The sequence below is a fragment of the Typopeltis vanoorti genome, chromosome 4, assembly GCF_054136105.1.
Source record: "Typopeltis vanoorti isolate ZY-2024b chromosome 4, IOZ_Tvanoo_1.0, whole genome shotgun sequence".
Lineage (NCBI taxonomy): Eukaryota > Metazoa > Arthropoda > Arachnida > Uropygi > Thelyphonidae > Typopeltis > Typopeltis vanoorti.
In genome coordinates this window covers 169431640-169448115 of record NC_143552.1, presented here as the reverse complement: position 1 = coordinate 169448115, position 16476 = coordinate 169431640, and the positions used below count along the sequence as shown (strand labels likewise).

Sequence of the window (16476 nt, the reverse complement as noted above, 5' to 3'; positions counted from 1 at the left end):
ACTTTAAAAGGCCTAGAAGAATTTAAACTTCTCAAAAAAGCTTAAGCAATCTTTGAATCACAAGATTCAGACTTTGAAGGATGTAGTAAATTTAACCACTAAATGAATAATGCTTCTGCCTGCAATTTTAAACGAAAAGAAGCGAAGTCGACGAAGCAGATGACACCAGTAGCCTTCTTTGGAAAAAAAAAAAAAAAAAAAGATGCACCGAAGATTCCTAATATATCTCCTACTGTCTCAACGGCTACTGATTCACCCGGTGATATAGAAATGATCTCATTTATTTTCAATTTCTTAAATATGTAAATCTTTGGCCAGTGAAGTCTTTCCTTATCATTTAATATTCATTTTGAATTTTATATATTCCTTCTTACAAACGTAACTCTTGCTTATAGCATTATTTCTAAGGCAAATAAACCTCCGCTTCATGAATTCCCGATGTACAAAAAGTCACCAGGAACCAATTAATTCGTAAAGGCAGGAACTACCTGTGTATACACACACATATCTAATAGGCAGTCAGTCAAACACTGTTTCATACCATTGTCCCCCAAAGAATGGCATGCACAGCACAAGACAACTGATTTTAGGTGGTATGCACAAAAACCTTTTTTACATTGTGGAAAGTTTTCCTACTTGGTTACAATGTATATTATACTCGCTAAGCAACTATATTCTTGTTTAATTCCTATCTCCAAGTATAAGCATAAGCTTGATTTCATGACCTAGTCTACTTGTATATAGATGCTGTTGACTTCATATCAATTGCCTCATTGACCCTTCCCATAATGTAAAAACATTATGGAAAGGGTCACTACCCAGACTGGTTTCAAGTTTGGAGTTCTCATCAGTAGCAGCCAGTTGCAAAAAGATACCAGCTGTCAATCTATGCAAAGGTATACATAGATATCCCTTGATTAACACGAATAATTAATCCCTCGATGTTACCACGTATATCAAAATCGCGTTAATCAAATATAATAATCAATGGTAAAAATTACAATTCGTCCATGATTGAATACTGTATTAATAATTCGTTTTATATGGTACTCTTTTAGGAAAGATAAAAAAACTACATTAGTCACTAATTTTTTTTTATCAAAAAAAGTTAGTCGTTTTAGTTTTTTCTTATAAGCATATATTCTACAAGCGAAATGATCTCTAGACCTCGGCAAACAAGCATTCTTCGATTAACATCTGGATCGACATCCATTACTTGCTGCTTAAGCGATTCTAAACTGTGAAATATTCCATCAGTTCTTGATTGTTATCTCCTTTGGAACTTCATCTTCACATTCCAAAGTCTGTTCACTGTTTTTCTAAACAGCTCTTGTGCAGCTAGAAGATACTTGCTCCCACAAGTCATGAATGTTTTCAGTTGCATGTTTAATGTTAATTATACACAGAGACAAAGAAATTAGCGCACCTGGAAGAAAACATGGTACAATGGCGAAACTAAGCAAATAGCTAGAGTGCAAGGTGGTATGCAAATGATCCAAATTTGGTGCGATTGCGCATGCTAACACACCCTGCGGTGGCGCTGCAAGCACGAACTGGCAGCCTTATAAAGCAGGCGTGTAGTCGATAGCCGATTAAAGCAAAAACCACCAGCCGACGCAAGCTAGAGTACAGAGTGACAATAATGCCAGGTAGATGCCAGAGACGTCGATTTAAACAACTTACGGACTTTGACAGAGGCATGATCATCGGGCTGAAAACCGGAGGGTGGTTGGCATGCCGTATAGGCATGCACATGAACCGTTCTGACCATACCGTGTGACAGTGTTGGGAGCTGTGGACATGTTCTGGCACTGCCACACAGCAGAGCAGCACCGGTCAGATCAGGAGGACCAATGCTAGAGAGGATCGACAGATCGTGCGGCAAGCAGGGAGGAATCCCACGGTGACCCGGTCCACTATACAGGCAGATGTAGGGGCTCCTGTGTGCCCATGAACCCTTTCCCGACGCCTTGCGGAAACGAATCTATGATCCCATCGCCCCTTACGTGTGCTCCCATTAACACTGCAACATCACCGACCCCGTTTGCAGTGGTGCCAGGCGAGAACGCCACAGGCTGGTGATGTATGGTCTTCAGCAATGAGTGCTGCTTCATCTTGGGGACAGATGATCATCGTCAAGGACACAATCCCGACCTCGCTATCGAGCACCGCACCTCCTGCACTGCAGGCATTATGGTCTGGGGAGCCACAGCCTACGATAGCTGATCACCCCTCGTAGTGGTAGTGACGCATTGACAGGGCAGAAGTATATGGATGACATCCTACGGCCACACGTTCTCCCATTCCTGGCCGGGATACCAGGAGAGCTATACCAGCAGGATAATACCTGTCCGCACATGCCTCGGGTTGCCCAGGCCTGCCTACGTTGTGTACAGACACTTCCATAGCCTGCCCGCTCCCCGGACTTGTCCCCTATCAAGCATGTTTGCGAGCAGCTGAAACGCCAGCTCCCATCGTGCTGCAATATCCGGGGTTTGGAACACAGTGCCCAATACGTGTGGGCCAGTCTGCCGCAGGACAACATCAGGCGTCTGTTTGCCACTATGCTGGACCGTATTGCAGCATGTAACGCCACACAAGGCGGTGCAACACGCTATTGATGATGACCAGATAGAGTACCACAGATCCCTTTGTAATTGTCCTTCAGCTCAGTTTGTCATCATGTGCATCACTCACCTGTATCGTTACACCAATAAAATTTCAGTTGAATCCTATGCTTTCTTCTTGGTGCGCTAATTTCTTTATCCGTGTGTGTATTTTTCCAAAATTCTTGGAGCCTAATTGTATTTTCTCTCATTGTTTCTACTGCCTCTGCGAATGTCTTTTTAAGAAAATAGGCTTTAAAAGTTGGAATGATGCCCGTGTCGATGGGTTGTAGCAATAATGTCATATTTGGTGGAATTTTTACATTTAAAGGCACGTTAATTAAAACTATTGCCGTATATAAAGAGATTGTCGCAATTAATTTCTTGTTAATCAAATTCTGCATTAAGCAAAACTGTGTTAAGCAAGGGATACCTGTATTCTACATACAAATAAAAAAAAAGTATCGCCTTATTAAATAATCAAATTAAAGAAGCCAAAATATATTTTTGTTTAATCATTTATCCAAGCATAAGCAAACAACATTTACATGTGAAAAATCTTCATGGCTAGCCTGCTTATATAGAAAGACTAATGACCCTCATATTAATAGGACTGCATTATTCATCACTTGACCAAGCACCAAATTGATGTTTTGGAGATTAGTTTGCCATCTGACATATAATGATGTAACCTACCTGTAAAAAAGAGATCGAGCAGAAGTCTGTATTTTCAGTTTTGTTTCAAAGAACCAAACACCAAATGGAATAAGTGCCTAAGAAAATTTTACAAAGCACAACCAGGTGACATCAATATAAAAGTCAACAGAATTGTGGCATATGAATTTCGCATAATATGACCAACCACCGTGAAATCTGTTCCTTCCTTCCTGATGATGAAATTTATGTGCTGCACGTGTTTCACTTGATAGTCGTTTTTGAAGTTATGGTTATAGTAAGAAGCTGTTATTAGTGCCGGTGGTGTTATATTATTGTTATTTCTTTTACAAAATTGGACTTTTAATAGTTGTAAAATGATGCAAAGAACTGCTTTAATATTAAAGCATTCCCAAGAGATGGCTTTTCAGGTAAGCTCTGAACCTTTTTATGCTATATTAGATTTTACTTTTTTTTATGTACAAATGTTTAGATGGGAATATTCTCCATAAACTGAACATTGTATACTTTTTTAGTCCTAATAAAAATTATCACTTTTTTGTTAGGCTGAGAATAACAATGCAGCATTTACAAGAACACTAGTAGGTACTCAACAAGTTTTTCCTATTGAAGAGCATCCGAATATTCTATCCGACGATGTTTTAGTGCACAATACATTTATGGAGGTTTGTTACCTGTACTTACAAACATGTTTTCTTTTTTCTAATTATTCTCTTTCTTTTATAGGAAAAACGTCCAAAATTTGAGGCAACCCCAACATTTACGAATCTAATGCCAATGAAAACTGATATGAATCAAGTTTCTGAAAATTACATAAATTTAGATCAGATTAAAGAACATCCAAAAATGTTTGATATGAGCACTGAATCTGATGAAGTTAAAGCAAGGAATGAAGAAAATATTTCAACTGAAGAAGAAGACTCAGAAAATTATTTTAATCATGATAATATTGAAATAGAACAGGAGGAATCAGTTGGGTCTCAAGGTCAACCAAAAAAGGGTAGGAAAAGAAAGTTTCCTTCACAAAATCTAAATATTAAAAGATTGAAGAATGTTCAAAATAAAACTTACTTCACTCAAAGAGGGAAAGTTAAAGTGAGAAAAGAGTATCAGCAGTTTTTATGCAGATGTGGATGTCTCCATAAAGTTGATGTAGAGAAAGCAAAAGAGTATGAAAAACTACAGTGTAAGTTCACACAATGCTTAATTTGCTCTCATTTCCACGATGGTGTGTAAGTATCCAATAAAGAGAAAAAGAGAAAGATTCTGAAAAAAGGTGTTGGTCTAGGCAGTATAGTGTTAATGGTGTTGTGGTTTGTAAAGCATTTTTCCTAGAAATTTTTAGAATTTCAAGCGGAAAGGTAAATTTGGCATTAAAGACTTTAAAAAGACCAGAAGGCATGAAAGACTTGAGGGGAATAGGAGGTGGTAAAAATAAAATCTCAGCTGAACGACTTCAAGAAGTAATTGAGCATATTGAAAAACTTCCAAAATACAAATCGCATTATGAGAACAAACAAATGCCATGTATTTACGGTCGGATGCCACACTGACCGTTATGTATGATTTATACAAGAGACAAAATCTCCAGTATTGTTTTCAAAGTATAAAAACATATTTTTAACTTGTTTTAAAAACGAAAAACAAAATATAAAATGCAAAAAGTCATTTGAATTCAGCCGAAGAAGCAAGAAATTTATTAAAAACAGATAGAAAAACAGCAAAAAGAAGATGAAATCTTGAAGTTTTATGTTTTGATTTAGAGAAAACCCTTCTCCTCCCACATACCAACTAATGTAATGTTCTACAAGCACCAGCTTTGGCTATATAATTTGGGAATATACACACACACACAGCAAAAAGAATAAGGGTCATTGTTATGTATGAGTTACTTTATAATCTATGGCCAGATGGTAAAGCCTATACCAGAAAAGAAATTGGAAGATTTGTAATTTTTATTGAATTTAATTCCAAAGGATGCTAAACAATTTTATAAGAATTTAGTGGGTGATCCTAATATTGAAGGGGATATAGATGGGTTTGAAGAACACGTCGATTTCGACATTCAAGACAACGAATAAGTTTAAAATACTTTAAGTCATGTATACTTGTTTCTGTTTATGAGTTTTGTATTATTTTTTAAACTTTTCCATAAAAATTTTCACTCAAATGTTTTTTTATTTACCACAAAATAAAATAAATTGACATACAATAGTTTTTGCTTAACTTGACTAAAGACAGTTTTGCTACATGGTTGCGATATGCGGAACTTATAAAAATTGTGTATAAAAAGCAAAACTCGACCAAGCGACTTTTTTTGATGTAACATCTAAAATATTTATTTTATTGCCTTTGTTCTTACACACAAGCATTTCTGATAACATTTTTAACATGCCAAAAATTAGTTCCAACTAATAGTAATTCGATTTTTAATGAGACAGTAAAGTTTAAAGCTTTTTTTTCTAAAAACATCAATTTGGTGCTTGGTCAAGTAATGCATAACGCAGTTCAATTGCCTTAATATTAATATTTGCCTCAGTAAAAAGTTATTAAATGAGAAATAGTTGTGGCATGTTTCTGCTTGGTTACAATGTACATTATGCTTTCTAAGAAATTATACTCGTGTAAATTCTATACTATGCATTACGACTTGTCTTAATGGAATAAAAGCTTACAATGAAAGTTTTAAAAGCTTAAAATCTTTTTTGGTTGTCCACCTGGATTGTAGAGTCTCCCCAAAATTCATAAACTAGTTGTAGACTATATAGGATGTCCCAATTATGAGATTTCTAAATTCTTATTTTACTTGCTACTTCAGCTAGAAGTAGCACTACTTCTATATATAAAAAACAAAAAAAAATACCCTACAATACAGGTGGACAACCAAAAAAGGTTTTAAGACATACATTACTACAGATATGTGGATAATATTTTTGCAATTTGGAAGGCTCTTCCTGTGTGTTACAGCAATTTCTTTCTAAATTAAATGCACTTCCTCCCAGGATTTAATTCACCTTAGAAGCATTAATGAGTATTATTAGCCTGAAGAAAAAAAAAAATTCATGCATTTTATAAATGATAAAAGACCATTTATGATTTCTTTAACAAAAAATTAATGATTTTTCCCTATATTTTCACTTCTAATACATATGCATTTAACTGCTTTTTATGAAGTGAAGAAACTTTCAGTATCATAAAAACATAATAAAAGCCTTATATGCCTGCACATATAATTACATTAATGAGTTTGTGAATTTCGATTGGTTTTGTCAGATGGATGGGCTTATTAATGTCACATGATATGGGAACAACTCAAATAGTTAAAATAATTTAGGTTACAATCAGTATTATAAAATTTTTTGGGAAAATAAATATTTCTTTCTCAAATTTCCAAGTTTTAATATCCACTATTAACAGTCAAATTTTGCATATTCCATCACTGAGTAAGAAATAAGCAAATTACCGCTGTCCACTGCATATCTATTGTATTTCATGTTGTAATGTCCTGATTAACTGGTTATCTACATGAAGTAAGGCTTAGTTGTCATTCATTATTCATAGTAATGCTTAATGGTATAAACAACACCAAGAGGAAAAAGATACGTTTATTAAACTCACTAATATTTTGCTAGTTTTCTACCCAGCATCATCAGAACCCAATGATAACTGTGACAGGCACACAGCACTAAACTAAATAATTGTATAGACAATTTATATTGTAAATGACAGCTAATAATACCCTCTATGGGTTGGATAACTACAGAGTTAATTTAGAGAAGTCCAGCTATTAGGTCTTAAAATAAGTCTCCCAGATCTTTTGTAAATTAATGCAACCATAAATTAAAGATAATAGGAATTTTTATTCTTAGTTTAATCCTTTATCCACGTGTAAGCAAACAAAAGTTTGTGCTTGAAGTACCTTCATGACAGGGCTACTGGTTTATTGAGACCAATGACTTCACATCACTTGCCTTCTTTAATTTATAGTTTAAGTGAAAAACTTTCAACATCTAATGCAAACATACTTGTTGAGGTTGGGAGAGTGCTTCATAGATGATACTGATTCTAAGAATAGCCTCCTCTCAGACCTATAACAACTTTATGTAATATGGATGTTTCTCTCAATCTGATCCAATATGAAAGAGTATCCAGAGCATGGTCTATCAATCTCAACTTGCAATACAGATCTCAGATGTCATTTTTGTGTTCTTCAAGGCAGATGTCAACTAATCTACCAGTCTGTCCAAAGTAGGACAAACTGCAGGCACAAGGAACTTTATACGCTCTAGCATGCAGTCGATCTTTATTATCCTTCTCCATCCACAGAAAATTCACTCATGCTGGAAGGTATTTACATAAACAATCACAACGCCACCCTTCCCAACAGTATGGCATCCTCAAAACACTTACTGAACCAGGGCTATTTGTTCAAATAACACAGCCCTTGAAACTCGGCTCAGGAAAACCCCTTCACAACTTTTTAGCCAATGGCTACAGTCCATATAAAATATTACATGCACCCCATATTACTTTCAAATCTTTCATTCAGCTAGCTACTTTTATACATTCTCCTAAAGATTGACTACATCAACTTGAACATCCTGGAATGTATACAGTTCCTTGTGCCTACAGTTTAGCACACTTTGGACAGACTGGTAGATCAGTTAACATCTATCTTGAAGAACATAAAAATTACCTCCAAAATAATTTTCATGGCAAGTTGGGATTGGAAGACCATGCTCTGGATATTCTTTCATGTTGGATCAGATGGAGAAAAAATCTCTCTCTCTAAGTTGCTACAGGTCTAAGAGGCTATTCTTAGAATCAGCAACAGCTATAAAGCAATCTCCCAACTTCAATAAGTATGGCTACATTAATTTAACAAAATCTAGGAGACTATCATTTTAAGACCTAATAGTTAGGCTTCTCTAAATTAACTTTATAGTTATTTATGATTACTTAATTTAGTACTGTGTGCTCTGATGATGCTGGATAGAAAACTAGTGAAACGTTACAGTTTAATAAATGCATTTTCCCTCTCCTTTTGGTGTTGTTTATACTGTTAAGAATTATTATGAATAACTGGTTATCTTTCAGTACTACTGAGCACTCTGTAGATAAAAATGATTTCTGCATATCCTATCCTCTCATTGATCGCATTCCATTATGACAAGGTCGGTGATAATCAGCAAAACAGGCATTTGTAATGACCAGCAATCCCCAATATATGCAATAAGGTAAACAAACAAAAACCTATTTATGACATAAGATAGAATTGGCACTACATAAATAAAATAGATGATTAAACTGAAACTTACGTTTTACTTTTTACTTATCAGCTAAAAATTCTCACTCATTATGGTTGAGCAGATGAGCACATTTTTCAAGCCCTGTCTACACCAAGTTGTAAGTCAGCAGTTTGAATTGAAGTATAAAAGAAGGTTGTTTAATGTAAAATCAGGTGCAAGACAAGGGTGCATTCTATTGCCACTCTTATAATTTACACAGATCACATTATGAAAGAAAGCGATATTAGGCATGATATCAAACTCTGTTCTTTACTTTATGCAGACACAGATGTAACATGTCACTAGACTTAATCCTAAACAAATCCAATAGAAGTTTGCAGAATTCCCTAGCTAAATGGAATAACAGCTATAATAAATCTGGATTGAAAATTACTCATAAAAAGACAGACTATGAAAATAAACAGGAATACTGAAACATCTAACTGCATCCTGAATGGGTAAAGCATTTCAACAATTTAGGCAAACTTTTTAGTGAAGACAGTAAATGAAATATGGATATAAACAATAAAATAGGCAAAATTGGTATTGTAGAGAATCAAGTGAATAAATTTATATGGAATAAGAAAAATTAGCCAAAACACTAAGAATGTAAACAAGAGTGTTCGAAACATCTGAGAGCAGTGGTAAAAATATGATATGATCATAGATTAGAGGCCACAAATAAGACTATAGAGAAAACTTAGTGCTGTCATACGACTGAGAAAAATTAATATTCATACAAAAAAAAAAATTTACTGTTTAGTATCATATACACTCATTGCCAGATTGCTCCTTTAAGCTATGATCATCAAGCAAAAATTGTCATACTTCAGGCATATTATGCAAGCAAATGACAATCTGGAAAAGATGATGATGCTTGATAAAGTTGATGGAAGCAGGAGAAGAGGAACACCAAGAATTAGATGGGTGGATGGAGTTAAAGCAACTGGAGTGCACTTGGAGGTTCTGAAAGACATGGTCAGCAACTGATCGGAATGGAGAGTGTATGTTCATGAAGTCGCCAGGAGTTAGAAACACAAACACACACACACCTTGAGGATACATATCATGAAATTGATGAAGACAGGTTAGCTTGATCATAATAACAAGGATTTAAGTTTTGCAGACCTGAAAATGGCATATATAACAGGTAATAAGATAAAAGCTGTTCAAAATGCTACAATATATGATACAAATGTAATATTATACAGAAGTGCTTAAGGATAATAAAAAAAAAGAGGTCAAAGCTATATAACTGAAAGGAGACTTCCACATAGCCTTTAAAGGAATGTGGAGAACCGACCAGGAATTCTGAATGAATGTCCAATCCTCACCTTCTCGTGGTGCACACTGTTGGGTATCAACCTGGAAACTGAACGAACGAGGATGAGCTGGCAATTTAGGATTTAGCCGAACAAATTGTATTCTTATTGGCTTAAACCAATATAGAAAATGATGGTACAATATGACAAAATTTCATGCTGGCTGGGGTGTCGCCCGGTTAAACAAGGCCCCTGTTGTTTTCGTCAGGGAACCAGGGCGAATAGCGAAAAGTCAGCTACTGGAACAAATCTGAAAACACACCCCAAATCAACATCACCAGAGTTAAAGATCGGTACTATCATCATAACAAGCCAGAATAGCAAAGAAATGGAGCTAGCTGAGGAATAAATACAAAATCTTAGATTCAGGCAATAACAATCAAGGAAAAGAAGGAGTAGCCATAGTATTCAACACAAAATACGAGGCTAATCTTCTTGAATGGCAGGCAGTCTCAAGTTGAGTGATATAGGCAAATATCAGAATAGGGAATTGAACAATGAGATTTATTTGTGCCTATGATCCCACATAAGATTCTACTAATGTAGAAGAAGTGGAGGAATTTTTTGATGCTTTGGAAAAATCAACTGACACAATGAAAAAGGAAAATTTGGTCCTTGTTGGGGATCTAAATAGCACAGTAGGAAATGATTGTCAGACATACCAAAATATTTTGGGAAAATTTGGAGAAAAGAGCAAAGCTAATAATAATGGCAAATACCTGTTAGATTTCTGCTCAGGACATGGACTGGTTATTAATAACACCATGTTCCAACATAAAAATGTGCACAAATTCACTGGTGCAGGACAGCAAAGTGGACAGAGGAATTGAAATTGGAAGCGATCACTATTTAGTCCTGAGCAGGATAAAATTGAATTTCATAGCGAATACAACTTGAGCAGCTCTCAGATGTGAACTGTAGACTAAAATACATGAAGATTATTGAAGGAAAAATGAAAGAGTTTGAGAACAGGAACCAAACCTCGGAGATTCAGTGGCAAACCTTGAAGAAAACCCTAACTGATTCAGCCAGAGAGGCATGTGGTGAGGTTGTCTGCAAAGATAGAAAAATGAGAACTCCATGGTGAACCCAACAAGTTAAACAGACAGTGAACGAAAAGAAGAAAGCATATCAAAAGTTCCTGTCAAATAAGTCAGCTTATTCTCTTAGAGAATACAGAGACAAATGCATAAATGCTAAACACCACGTAAAACTAGCTAAACAAAAGTCATGGGAAGACTTGGGCAAGAACATAGAAAATAAATATCAAGAAGGTGGTAAGATATTCTGGAGGTTGTTGAAGAAGCATAGAAATGGAGGAAAGAGTGCTGTAAAAGGAGTTAGAGATGATAAAGGTGACATGAAAACGGGACAAAAAGATATCCTTGAAGTATGAAGTAATTACTTCTAAAAACTGCTAAATGAAACAAGCAGTGATAGCACAGTCGTAAAAAACACTCAACAGGCATACAGTCACAATACATATCCATACTTGAAGTAGAAAAAGCCATCAAAGGCTTAAAATGTGGAAAGGCAGCAGGAGTAGATGATATTCGACCAGAAATGCTGAAGTATGCTGGTATAAAAGTCTTACAGTGGCTGCACTGCATAGTTCAGAAAGACCAGACAGAGGGACAAATTCCAGATGATCGCAGTAGAGCTCTAATAGTACCCATTATAAAAAGGGAAATAAAACTGAATGTGAGAATTACAGATTTATTTCCCTACTGAGTGTTCCTGGTAAGATATATGCAAGTATACTTTAGAAACGATTGAGAAGAACTGTGGAAGAAAAGCTTGATGAAGAACAAGCTGGATTAAGGCCAAATAGAGGCTGTCAGGATCAGATTTTCACTTTATGACAAATAATTGAGAAGGCATAGGAATATAACAAAGATCTGTATTTAAGTTTTGACGATCTGGAAAAGAAAAGGCATATGACAAGGTGCCAAGAGAGAAGCCATTCAACACGCTACAGTTATGCGGTGTCAATGGAGGCATTACATCAAGCAATTCTTTATTTGAGTTGTAAGTCAGCAGTTAGAATTGAAAGAAGTAGAGGAAGATGGTTTAATGTTAAATCTGGTGTGAGACAAGGATGTACATTATCTCCTCTGTTATACAGATATACAGGATATGATAGTACTACATGAAAAATTTACATCATTACTAACTTCCTACCTATAATTTTCTGCCAAATCAATCCGTTACCTGTCAAAGCTACAACATTGTCAGATCTTATATTTATATATTTACCTTCTAAGGCACTTTTTACCGTATCAATCCACCTCTGGGTCTTTTCCTGCCAACCTGGCAGAGAACACTTGTTTCACTTTCCTCACCCGTTCTGTTTAAGTGACCATACCACCTGAGATGAGCTCGGCTAATGCATTCCTGGATGCTGACAATGTCAAGTTCTTTCCTAATATCCTCGTTTATAATATATTGCCATTGATGCCATTTGTTCATGCCCCTAATATTTCTCAGGCCTCTCACATCTGCAGTCTCTAGTTTTTGGTCAAGCGTTTTACTTCTGACCCAGCTTTCAGATCCATAAGTTAAAACTGGTTTGAACACTGTCTTGTATACACCTAATTTAGTGTTTTGACTAATTTCTCTCTTTTTTCCATATAAATTTATTCAGTTGACTTCCTACCATACCAGCTGTGTTCATTCTGTTGTCTATTTCCATATTTTATTTACCATCATCATCATCAAATTCCTGCCATGTACCCTCAAGGGGTGTACAATATATGATAGTACTACATGAAAAAAATTACATCATTACTAACTTCCTATCTACAATTTTCCTCCAAATAAGTCTGTTACTTGTCAAGGCTTCAACATTATCAGATCTTATATTTCTATCATCTAAGGCACTTTGTACTGTATCAATCCACCTATATCATGGTCTTCCTCTGGGTCGTTTTCCTGCCAACCTGGCAGAGAACACTTGTTTTGCTAATCTTTCCTCTCCCATTCTATTTAAGTGACCATACCACCTGAGATTAGCTGTGCTAACGCATTCTTGGATGTTGACAATGTCAAGTTCTTTCCTAATATCCTCGATTTTAATATGATATTGCCATTGATGCCATCTGTTCATGCCTATAATCTTTCTCAGGACTCTCATATCTGCGGTCTCTAGTCTTTGGTCAAGTGTTTTACTTCAGACCCAGCTCTCAGATCTATAAGTTAAAACTGGTTTGAACACTGTCTTGAATACAGCTAATTTAGTGTTACGACTAATTTCTCTCTTACTCCATATGAATTTATTCAATTCACTTCCTACCATACCAGCTTTGCTGATTCTTTTGTCTATTTCTATATTTAATTTACCATCTTCACTAAAAATCGTGCCTAAGTAGCTGAAATGTTTCACTTGTTCCACAGGTTCTCCATTCAAAACACAGTTGACATTTTCAATGATTCTGCCTATTTTCATTGTCTTTGTCTTTTTATTGCTGACCTTCATGCCATATCTATTACAACAGCTATTCAATTTAGTCAGAGAATCTTGCAGACTTGTAGCGGATTTATTTAGAAGTATAACATCATCCGCATAAAGCAAAGAGCTGACATTAACATCTCCAATTTTGATATCATGCTTAATACCACTTTCCTTCATAATGTGATCCATATAGATAATGAATAACAGAGGGGATAATGTACAACCTTGTCTCACACCAGATTTAACATTAAACCATCTTCCTGTACTTCCTTCAATTCTAACTGCTGACTTACAACTCAAATAAAGAGTACGTATTGCTTGATATAATGCCCCATTCACACCATATAACTGTAGTGTATTGAATAGCTTCTCTCTTGGCACCTTGTCATATGCCTTTTCCAAATCGACAAAACTTAAATACAGAACTCTGTTATATTTCCATGCTTTCTCGACTATTTGTCGTAAAGTGAAAATCTGATCCTGACAGCCTCTATTTGGCCTGAATCCAGCTTGTTCTTCACCAAGCTTTTCTTCCACAATTCTTCTCAACCGTTTCTCAAGTAAACTTGCATAGATCTTGCCAGGAACACTCAGTAGGGAAATACCTCTATAATTCTCACATTCAGTTTTATTTCCCTTTTTATATATGGGTACTATGAGAGGTCTACTCCAATCATCGGGAATTCTTCCCTCTGTCCAGGCTTTCTGAACTATGCAGTGCAGCCACTGTAAGACTCTTATACCACCATACTTCACCATTTCTGGTCGAATATCATCTACTCCTGCTGCCTTTCCACATTTCAAGCCTTTGATGGCTTTTTCTACTTCAAGTATGGATATGTATTCCTGACTGCATGCCTGGTCAGTGTTTTTTTACCACTGTGCTGTCATCACTGCTTGTTTCATTTAGCAGTTTTTCAAAACAATTACTCCATACTTCAAGGATATCTTTTTCTCTGGTTTTCATGTCACCTTTATCATCTCTAACTCTTTTTACAGCACTCTTTCCTCCATTCCCAAGCTTCTTCAACAAACTCCAGAATATTTTGCCACCTTCTTGATATTTATTTTCTATATTCTTGCCAAAGTCCTCCCATGACTTTTGTTAAGCTAGTTTTACACAGTGTTTAGCATTTTTGCGTTTGTCTCTGTATTCTCTAAGAGAACAAGCTGACTTATTTGACAGGAACTTTTGATATGCTTTCTTCTTTTCCTTCACTGCCTCTTTAACTTCCTGTGTCCAGCAGGGAATTCTGATTTTTTTATCCTTGCAGACAACCTCACCACATGCCTCTCTAGCAGAATCAATCAATGTTTCCTTCAGAGTTTGCCAGTGAATCTCCAAGGTTTGATTCCTGTTCTCAAACTCTTTCATTTCTTCTTCAATAATTTTTGTGTATTTTAGTCTACAATTCACATCCGAGAGCTGCTCAACTTTTATTCGCTTTAAAACTTTCTTACATGTTATTCTTTTCAATATGAAATTCAATTTTATCCTGCTCAAGACTAAATAATGATTACTTCCAATTTCAAATTCTCTGTACACTCTAGTGTCCTGCACCAGGGAGAAAACATCACTATCAACAATAACATAGTCAATGAGATTTTTCTTATTCCTTGCCTCTTCTCTCCATGTGAATTTGTGCACATTTTTATGTTGGAACATGGTGTTAGTAATAACCAGTCCATGTGCTGAGCAGAAATCCAACGGTGTGAGAAATACAAAAATATTTCTCCAAAATATTTTTGTATTTCTCACAATCATTTCCTACTCTGTTATTTAGATCCCCAACAAGGACCAACTTTTCCTTTTTCATTGTGTCAGTTGCTTTTTCTAAAGCCTCAAAATATTCCTCAACATCTACCTTAGTAGAGCCTTCTGTGGGACCATAGGCACAAATAAGTTTCATTGTCCAGTTCCCCATTCTCATATTTGCCCACATTACTCTACTTGAGACTGACTGCCATTCAAGGAGATTAGCCTTGTATTTTGTGTTGAATACTATGGCTACTCCTTTTCTTTGATTGTCATTGCCTGAATATAACATTTTGAATTTATTGCTCAGAAAGATCTCACCAGTTTGTGTCTTTTTTGTTTCAGTCACTCCTATTATGTCGATCTGGTACTTATCTAATTCCTCAGCTAGCTCCATTTCTTTGCCATTCAGGCTTCTTATGTTGATAGCACCAATCTTTAACTCTGGTGATGTTGAGTTGGGGTTTGTTTTCAGATTTGTTCCAGTAGCCGACTTTTCGCTGTTCACCCTGGTTCCCTGGTGAAAACAACGAGGGCTTTGTTTAACCGGGCGACGCCCCAGCAGGCATGAAATTTTGTCATGTCGTACCATCATTTTTTATTTTGGTTAAAATATTTAATTTACCATCTTCACTAAAAATCGTGCCTAAGTAGCTGAAATGGTTTACTTGTTCTATAGGTTCTTCATTCACAATGCAGCTGATGTTTTCAGTGTTTCTGCCTATTTTCATTATCTTTGTCTTGTTATTGCTGACTTCCTACCATATCTATCACAACAGTTATTCAATTTAGTCGGAGAATCTTGCAGACTTGTAGCGGATTTATTTAGAAATATAACATCATCCGCATAAAGCAAGGAGCTGACATTAACATCTCCAATCAGAAAAAAATGATTATGGAACGATAACTTTAATCAGTGCTGATGGTAGTAAAGTCACAGAAGCAGAAGGGTGTATCACTCAGGTATTTGTAGTTACTGAAGTGACAGCATGTTAGAACTGAGGAAGATGAACTGGAAGTGATCAGGATATTGAAAAATATCATGTGAATACAACAGTGTGACTGGACAGCATGTTAGCCATGTGTGCTACAAGAATGCGCAAGAGAACTGCTAGTGCCGCTGTTGAAATTATTTAATTGAAGTCTTAGTTCTGGTAAAGTTCCAAGGGAGTTGAAACATAGGAAGATAGTTCAATTACATAAAAGGTGGTTCCAAAACAGAAGTACAAATTACGAATTTTTGCTGCTGAAGTGGTGGTTAAGTATTGAAAATGTTGGTTAAAGTAGCATAGCAGTTTATTCAGTTTATAATAAAGTGACAGCAGAATTGGATAAGGAAAAATCACTACACTATGATATTGCTGGACTTGTCAAACAC

General features: G+C 35.8%; 1 protein-coding gene across 5 annotated transcripts in view; it reads right to left on the bottom strand.

The window, feature by feature from the left end:
- Positions 1-16476, bottom strand: part of LOC150107839 (branched-chain alpha-ketoacid dehydrogenase kinase-like) — a 309936-nt gene that overhangs the window by 217067 nt on the left and 76393 nt on the right. The window lies entirely within an intron of this gene.